The following is a 10,038-nucleotide window of genomic DNA, read 5'->3' on the forward strand; positions in this document are numbered from 1 at the left end:
GGGTTCTGACAGAACATGCAAGCATAATTATCCCCGGCTACAGCAAAGTGTCGCTGCATCAGCATGTTCCTGGTGTTCAAGCGATCGACCAGAAGCAGCCACCCGAACAGTTTGAACTTGATCGGGCTTTTGGTTTTCCAGAGCCAACAAAACGCCTCATCGGCCACAACCTGCTTGAAACAGTGGTTGTAGTACCTTTTGGAAGAAAAACGCCCTAGGTGGCAGACCCAAGTGTCGGCATAGTCATTGACCACCCGGACGTGCATAGACCCATGTTGAATCTCTCTGATCTCCTCCCTGGCCTGGATCGAGAGAGGCAGGCTGAAAATCATGGCCGGATCAGCGGTCATGAGAACCTTGGCAATGGAGTCATCCTTGTTCAAGGCAAAGGAGAAGGCTCGTGGATACGTGTCCATAAGTGTGGAGTCATTGTCACCAAACCAGACATCTTTCCAAAACAAAGAGCTAGAGCCATCCCCTGGGATGACTTTGGTGATCCCCCGGAAGATCCAGCTGAGCTGCATCACGTCCTTCCACCAGAAGGAGCCCACTAATTCAGTAGCATGTGGTACTTTATTTGTGTAATATGCATCCCAGACCAGCTGAACCCAGGGTACATCCTCACGATTGTAGAACTTGAACAAGTGCTTTAAGAGGAGCGCAGTATTTTGTGTCTTGATATCAATAACACCAAGGCCACCACATCGTTTTGGTCGACAAACGAGCTCCCAGGCAGCAAGGGAGTTGTTTTTGACCCCATCGTCAGAATTTTTCGCCCAAAGGCAGTATCGGCGCAGTTTGTCGAGATGCTGAATCACTTTGGGGTGCAGCTTGATTGTACACATTGCATAGATCAGCATGGAGGTCACAACCGAATTGACCAGAGTCAATTTGGCCCCCGACGACATCAGTGATAAGGCAGTGGAAGTTTTCCTTTCAACCGATTGCACCAACGGGATGAGATCAAGAACACTCGGCCTCGTTGTCCCCATGGGGAGACCGAGGTAAGTGAACGGCAAGGTGCCAACAGAGCAGCCGAAAACCTCCGCTAACTCACTAGCATGTTGGTGATCAATGTTAATGGGTATAAGGGTTGATTTATGGAAATTGATCTTGAGTCCAACCGAAGCTGCATAATCCTCCAAGATAAGTTTCATGCGGGCAGCCTGTGTAGGACAAGCTTGCATAACCAAGATTGTATCATCTGCGTATTGCACCACCGGGAAGTCACCTGCATTTTCACGAGGAAGAGGAAGCTCCAGTAGACCCTGGGCATAAGCGTCGTTAATTGCAGCCTGAAGAAGGTCAGCTGCAAGGACAAAGATCAGTGGCGAGAGAGGGTCACCCTACCGTACACCACATTTGCATTTGAATTTCCGACCAGGAACACCATTTAGGAGGACCGATGAAACTCCCGAGCCAAAAATCATTTCCATCCAACCTAACCATTTGTCATCAAATCCCATGTGTTTCATGATTTCCAACATGGGGGCATGTTCAATCATATCAAAAGCCTTGGCAAAGTCAAGCTTAAGTAAGACAATCTCTCTCGCAGATGAGTGGCATTGATGAATATATTCATACGACCATGCAAGGCAATCCTGAATGGTCCTCCCCTTAATAAAACCATATTGGTTCCTGTGGATGATTTTGAGAATAACTTTCTGCAGTCGGTTAGCCAGGATCTTTGTAATGATTTTTAGACAACAATTCAGTAAGGTAATTGGTCTAAAATCATTAGCAGTTTCCGGAGAGGATATTTTTGGAATCAGGGTGATGTATCCCTCACTAATGCTAGTGATATCAAGCCCACCCGCATGTAAAGCATGACACAACTCGTAAAAATCTGTCTTGATGATTTGCCAGCAATTCTTAAGAAAACAACCATTGAAACCATCCGGGCCGGGGGCTCTGTCGTTTGGCATTTCCTTAATAACAGCATCGATCTCTTCAGTAGAGAAGGGCGCACTTAGTTGATCCAACCCATCAATCCGGCGGATGATCCTAGAAAGATCAAACCGCATGCTTGTGGGTTTAGAAGAACCTAAACGTTCCTTGTATGTATTGAATAGACCCCCCTCCTTGCCAACATGGTCATGGATTTCCACCGCACCAACTCTAAGCATGGCAATAGCATTGTGTCTATATCTCTCCGTGGCCAGAGATTGGAAAAGCTTAGTGTTCTCATCAGCAAATCTGAAATACCTGATAGTACATCTCTTCCTCCAATATTCATTCTGGTATTTGAGCAAGGCCTGTAAATGGGATTTCAATATCTTCCTGAAATTTGATTCCTGGACATATAAAGGTTGTTTATCCTCAAGAGTGTCCATGAAAGCCAGAGCCTCATTACTGTTTTGAATCATAATTTTAAGTTTTGAGATACCCTTGCTCCATCGCTTAAGATCATATCTCAGGGTTTTAAGCTTTTTACATATGCGAGCGGCGGCATTCGGGGCGTGACATGTCTTAGAACAGGAGTTAGCAACAACCTCCATGAACCCTTCATGATTAGTCCAATAGTTCTCAAACCGAAAGAGCTTGGACCTAGGGATACTCGATTCAATTGTGACCACGCATGGGATGTGGTCAGACACCGGCTTTCCCAGAGGCAGGACCATCGTGTTTGGATAGGAGGTAGTCCAACAAGATGATGAGAAGAACCAGTCCAACTGTTCCAGCAAGGGATCATCCTGCATATTGCTCCAGGTATAGGCTCTGCCTTTCACGGGTAATTCCATTAGCGACTGTGCACGGATGAGCTCATTAAACAACAACATCTCCGCAGCGTCTCCCCTAGGTTTGTTTTTGTTATTCGTAGATCGAATAAAATTAAAATCACCAAGAATCAGCCAGTTTTCATCATCAGGAATATTCAGGTCAAAAAGCCAATTTCTAAAGTCCACTCTACGCTGGCCAGAGCAGGGGCCATAGACATTGATCAGTTTCCAAGAATCATTCGATTGCGTAACAACAAAAGAAACCCCCACCGCAAAAGAATCCACATACCAAGGCGTGCCCATAAACACAGAACTATTCCAAATTATAATGATACCACCCGAGGCACCCACTGATGGTGCAAAAACAAACTTATCGAAATGCTTAGGGCAGAAAGTTTTAATAAAATCAAGATCGAAGGATTCACGTTTAGTTTCCTGGATACATAGCACAGAACAACCGCTAGTATCGATCGCATTCCTAATCGCCAAAAGTTTTCCATCAGAGTTTATGCCTTTGATGTTCCACGAAAGAACGTTCCACGATTTATTCATTAGAAAGGAAGACTTCAGTCGTCTGCATCCACAGACGAGCGCTGGTCATCCAGCAGCTTCTCGTGGGAGAGGGCTTCCTGAGCAATTCCACAATTGCTTCCCATCTGTTGAAGATCTTCAATCGGTGTTGGAGGGGGGCAAGCAGTAGTGACCACCTGCACAGGAGCAGCAGCCAAAGAAACAGCAGTGACAAAAGGAGTCTCTCGTGGTTTCACCCTTGACTTGGAACGCTTAGTGTCGGAAGCATGATTGACCTTGAATCCCTCATACTTGTTGGATCTAGTACTACGTCTGACAGCAGTGGTGTCCAAAGGCACTAACACACTGCGGGGTTGTGGAGCATTGAACAGAGAGGAGGATGCAATCACCTGAAGAGCATTATGCGGGTCAGACGGAGGCACTAACTAAGATTCCACATCTGTAGAGACAAGCTGTGTGATCGCCTTGAGGCCAGGAGAATGAGCAGGCAAATCCCAGTCTGCAGCTGACAATCGAACCCTGGGCTCAGAAGACAACAGAGACGATGGAACGATAACTGCTCCCCACTGAAATGTAGTAGTAAAGATCATGGAGAGGACATCAGGTTCAAGTGCCATGTTTTCAATCCAGGCTGCAGCAGCGACATTGAGGTGGTTCTGAATGAGCTTGAAAGGGTTTAGGGGCAGCATCACAGGCACAGCATGTTGGAAGGTGATAGCTGGTGTATATATGTGCTTGAGCATCCTCCCGATCCAAAGTAGGAACTCATGATCAGCAGCAACCAGAAGATAAACAGAGCTTCCTCCGGCTCTGACGAACTCTAGTCTAGCAGCAGTACTTCCATTCACAAATTCGTCAGCCAAAGCTTCCACTGCCTGAAACTCAGAGTCAGAAGACCAAATATCAGACAAGTTGTCTTGCACATTATGCTCCGGATCCACACCATCCATGAGTGACGGGCCATCATACTGAAAGAATGTCCTGAAACTGAACCCAGTATATGGTGGAGGGATCACAGGCCACACACCCCAACCATTTTCCTGAACGTGGTCCTGAGCAGGTTCAGGGGCGTTCGAGGCTGCCTCATTCAGAGCATCTTGAGCAGCCATCTCATCGATTCGTGCTTGCTGCATGAGGGTGTAGTAAGGAAGCTCGTATGGATGTGGTGATGCATTCAGGAGCGGGGGGACATCCTCATTGCCAACTAAATTAGGGATAGTGTTTCTACCATTCAGAACATAAACAGGCACAGACCACGAGCGGGCAAGACCAGGAAGTAAACCAACCCTGGTAATCACAAGACTGTGTGGCACCTCAGCAACATATTTGATATGGAATTTGACAAGAATTCTAGCCTTGTTTTGGCCCGGACGGGGCCAGACGAGAAGCTTTCCAAAGTTTGAAACAGCCTTATGAATGTAATGTTCAGTTTGATAATCCATTGGAAAGGCAAGAAACATAACCCAAACTTCATATTCAAAAGCAGGCATGCGCATATTGATACTCTCATCATGCAGGACTAGGGAGAAGGTGGAATCATCAGTCAAAGCATGAGGTCCTTCTCTAATGGCAGCATCTCTACTTTCCATATCCACGAACACCACACACCCGATACCCAGCGGGTAAACAAAGTCATCAAGCAGATCATACTCTAAATCACCAATAATAATGCGGCAGACCTCGGCTAACAAGAACTCCTTCTGATGATCTGGGACTGCAGGGTGGACAGAAAGGATGGCGTACCTGTCATGGTTCAGAGGCGGATCATCCACCACCATGACATGACACTGGACACAGTGAGCAGGCCCACGATCGAAGGTCGATCCATCCGGAGTGAATGCAAACGGGCGCACCGGGAAGTTCGCCATGGTTGAGGATGCCGGTGACTGAGCCTGCTGGAGAAGGTTCGCCGGAGGAGGAGGTATGGCTTTCTTGCTCAGGGTCGAAGGCGAGAAGAATCGAGATGGTGCAGGCGTGGGTGTGGAACTTGAGGAGAGCGTCGGCTCACCCGATTGGGGTTTTTGGCAGGCAGAATTGACTACACCCTAACCAGGGAGGCGTATGGTCAAGCAATGAGGGTTAGCCACGTCCGAGAGGCGTGGGATTTTCTGTTTCCGTTTCCAAACCCAACCTTCACGCGAATCCCGAATAGCACGGGCCATACCAACCACCATAGAGTTACCAACCACAGGCTCATCCACTGCAACCCGAGGCAAGATCCTCTTAGATTGTGTTAGATGTTTTCGTTTCCAGGCCCAACGAGGGAGAAAATTACAAGCCTTGGGCTTACGTGACCTGTGGCCCAGACGAAAGCAGAAGGAGCAACGACAAAGCCCAGGACAGAGCCTAGTCATATGGTCCACCACAGAACATGCAGTACACAGAAAACCCAAGGGATCCGGGCCCACCTTGCATGGCACATGCTCGTGAGCATCAGTACGTGAGGCAAAACAAGCGCAGACTCCAGAGACATCCCCACAACATTGACAAAAAACTCCCGTGCTGGAATCATTACAAAGATCCTGGCTAAACCCTAGAATAACTTTCTCAGATCTTTGTAATGATCCATAGTAATCCGGGCCCACCTTGTAAGTTCCTCAGATCGTAGGGTTAAACCCTAGAATCGCAATGGGAGTCGCCTGAGGTGGAGGGAGGTGGAGGGAGGTGCACCATTTTTTGAGCAACTCGTTTTAGAATTATCATCAAATTTTCTTTATGTTGTTTGCTCATGTATCATTAGTTTGCTTGTGTGCCGAACTTAGTTTGCTTGCCATGCAGAATCGCTTGTAATGATGAACTTTGATTATGTTAGATTGCTTTTTGTTCAACTTAGTTTGCTGATGATGAACTTGTCGTACAGAATGCTTGTGATAATTTGTTTTCTATTGTCTGCTCATGTATCATTAGATTTGTGCAGTGCACAAAACGAAAATAAGATGTAGTGTGCAAATAGGACGCATGCAGTGCAAATTGTGTATGAATGTCGTACACACTCTGTCAAATGAAGTTTTAACATACCCAACAAAGCAATGCACGAACCTAAATTTGAAAAAAGAATACATAAGAGCAAAAACACAAAAAGAAAAATGCAAACACATAAATAATCAATGCAGTGCAGAAATATATGAACGTGCAGTACAGAACCATAATCAATGCATTACATGTATGATTTACTAAGGAGTGCACTCCCATACATTGGAAAAAAAGATTACATAATAGCAAAAACACAGAAACAAAAAATGAGAACTGTACATGCAGTACGAAATGTGTGCACATGCAGTACAGAACCCTGATCAATGCAGTGCACGCATGATCTACTAAAAGCAGTGCACGCCCCGACATTGAAATAAATACTTAAGACAGAAAAATACAAAGAAAAAAATTGACCACCTAGGTGCTACCAGCCCCAGCCAATCTCGTAATAGGTCTGCGCCCACAGAAGGCGATTCGTTCTGTGTCACAATGCATGGGGCCGGCCACACTTGGGCCCACAAGTCAGAGAGCATAGAGCAGCGAGCGCCGTGTATAAGTGCCCAAATAAGTAAAAAGAGGAGTTTGATACAGCGGCCTCGCCACCGCTTATAAACATGTCAGGCGCGCCTTCCGCGGGCGAGGTGGGACTAAACATTAGGCTGCACACAATGCACCTGGAACCAGCCGTGCTCACAGGCCGACTTGGGCCCAAATGCGTCTTCACTATCCGAACACAGGGCCAACAAGGCCCACTAAGAAAAAACAATAAGTTCAAAAATAAAACATCAAAAAGAAAAATGAGAAACATTTTTTAAATGAATAACAACAAACAAAAAAATGTGTGTCGGCACTGCCAGAAACTATTAATAAATAAAACGCAGGAAGCCCGAAGTCAACGTACAAATACAGTCCGCGACGTACAACAATGCAGTTCACCACGTGCAAGCACGAAGTATTCTTTTTTATGAATTGCAGTTCTCTTCACTCTGCAATGTAGTATGGCTAAAATGAAGAATGCAGCCATGTTACTTAAGCAAAGCAGTCCGACACCCCTACCCACACTACCCTCCATCCACACAAAAGCTGTATTACCACAAAAAAAAGAACTCCATCAAAACACTAAATGTGCGTACATTTGCGTGAATCCTAATTCGATATAATTTAGTGTACGAAGAATAAATTTCACGTCAATGCAGTACACTATGTGGACATAAGAAGTTCTATTCTGATAGCAAAGAAGTGCACTAACTTGGAAAATTCACTGAAAACACAATCATCACATTTTTTGACAGTTGCGTCAATACGTTGAACTAGTCACGAAAAAAGAGGCGACGACGTTCCGGATTTCCAACGCACTAACAGAGCCTCCTCTTAACAAAACCTCTCTGTAGTTGCCACGTAACTTAAAACAAAGCCCCACCATGCTACCACCCCGCTCCACCTCTCCCACGTCCTGTCAAGGAGAGCAGAGGAGAGCAGAGGAGAAAACACAACTGCTTCGTCCCCCTAAAAAAACCATTGCATCTTCTTCTCTACACTTCCTTTCACTAACCTCTCTCTCCAGAACACACACGAGAGAGCAGAGGAGAGTCATGGCGGATGCACCTCTGTACAAGCAGCACCGCACGTACACCAAGGAGCTGCACGACGTCCACCTCCACTGCAACCACAAGCTCCGCGTCGTTTGCACAAGCAAGGGTAAAGACGTAGACAAGATGTTGTCCACTTTCAGGAGGAAGCTCGGCGGAATGCCCGTCAAACTAGTCGGCATTGATGTCGAGTACACGCACTACATGAAGCCATAGCGGGCAGCAGTGCTCCAGCTATGCGTAGAAAAAGAATGTCTTGTCTACCACATCTCTGCAGCTAAAGACAGGTCAGAATAACTATCAATCTATACTATTGCTTGTCAATATTGATTTTAAATTTTCTTCACTGCAATTGCCAAATATTTAAACTTTGGTTCTCATTTTTGAAAAGCATGGCATATGAATTCATTGACAGTTTCATCTGGCTCCATGTATGCCACTCATGTGTTCAACTCTTGAATTATATGATCTAGCAATACACGCAGTTTAATTTTGTTTTACCAAATACAAATTATTTGGCTGAACAATAGCAACATTACCATACAGAACATGTATGAAATTCAGTTCAAGAATACAAGCATACACAAAACATGCATTGTTTATGCAATCTATTATCAGATTTACTAGTTATGTTGAACAAAGTATTAGCAACTACTCAATGCAACAGATTCAGATATTCATATTGCAGATCAGTTTCAGAAAAAACAAAAAAACATTGGTAGTTCTAAGAAATAAACTATATTCACTCAATACAAACATATTGCAGGCCAATGGAACTAGACAAATTCCTCATGAATGGTGAGTACACCTTCGTCGGATTCGCTATTGAATGAGACAAAAGCAAGCTGAAGGTATATGGTTTGGAGGTCAACTCCGACAACTACATTGATATTCAGGTAGAATGGAGAGACCCATACAATAAAAAGAAGTTTGACTCTTTGGATGATGTTGCCGGCAGGATGATAGACATTCACTACCATGACATGAAGAAAAAAATTAACCGCAAGGAGGACCATACTCTGTGGGAATTTTGCCCGCTGCCAGAAAAGCTTATCAAGTATGCAGCAATAGATGCATTCACAACATATGAGTCATAGAGAATCATCTACGATGTCATAATGGGACTGGACAGGGCAAAAAGAGATAGAGAAGCAAAGAAGAAGAACAACAAGGTTGTAATCCAATACAGCAACTAGAAAAAATCAGGGCTATGTTTAGTTTCACTTTACTTTAGTCGTTGTGTTGTTCTTTGTTTCATGTATGCAAGCTTTTGATGATGTCCGTTGCTTCATATCGAACAATTCTTTTGTAAAAACAATGTCAGTTTGCTTGTGATCAATTGCTTTTGCAGAACTTAGTTTGTATTATAACAAGTATCTAGACAACTTTGAAAAATTTAATGTGTGATACCAAAACATACTATTCACATACAAAACATATTCAAAAACAACATTAAACAAACAAAATTGGGTAATCTGACTACAAACACATACATAAAAAAGAAAAGATTAATGCAGTTCCAATGGTAAAAAAAAGGAGTACACATGTGTCCACATGAAGTCCACAAATAGTAATTATAGAGAAAGAACATTAATATTAATATTTCAAAAAATATATAATCCGCAGACCATTCTAAACAAACGCGAATACAGCTCACAGAACAAATATAAGACAGTTCACAAAGTGTATACATGAAGTGTAGTACATGCATAAATGTAGAACGACAAGGGCCACAGCAACTTTCGTGCGGTGCCCAACACACAGACTTGCTACACGCAGTGCAGTACTCAACGTTGGTGCAAGCAGTACGAATGACATCATTTGTACTACCATGAAAATATATATATCCTCCAAAAAGAAAAAAATGCTTCAGATAAGGAAAAAAATTGATCACCCAACTGCAACCAGGCCCCAGACATTTTGTTTTTCCAACAATAGGACGCACGTAACCGCAGAGCCACACCCCTAAGATAGACAGGGAGGCACCGAGGTGTGACGGACTCGCCTACGCATGCGGTGCCGCGGCACGCTGCGTCGCCGCCTGCTCCGGCTCGTTCTAGGCTCGGCCTCGCAGGGGGTTAGGGAGGGGGGTCATGACCCCCCACCCCACCCCCTGCTCGGCCTTGCGCTAACGCATGCACTGCGCTTGGTTGACAGGCGCAGTGCGGACATTCTGTTTTTCCAACAATAGGACGCACGCAACCCCAGAGCCACACCCCTAAGAT

The sequence above is a fragment of the Triticum dicoccoides genome, chromosome 1B (assembly GCF_002162155.2).
Source record: "Triticum dicoccoides isolate Atlit2015 ecotype Zavitan chromosome 1B, WEW_v2.0, whole genome shotgun sequence".
Lineage (NCBI taxonomy): Eukaryota > Viridiplantae > Streptophyta > Magnoliopsida > Poales > Poaceae > Triticum > Triticum dicoccoides.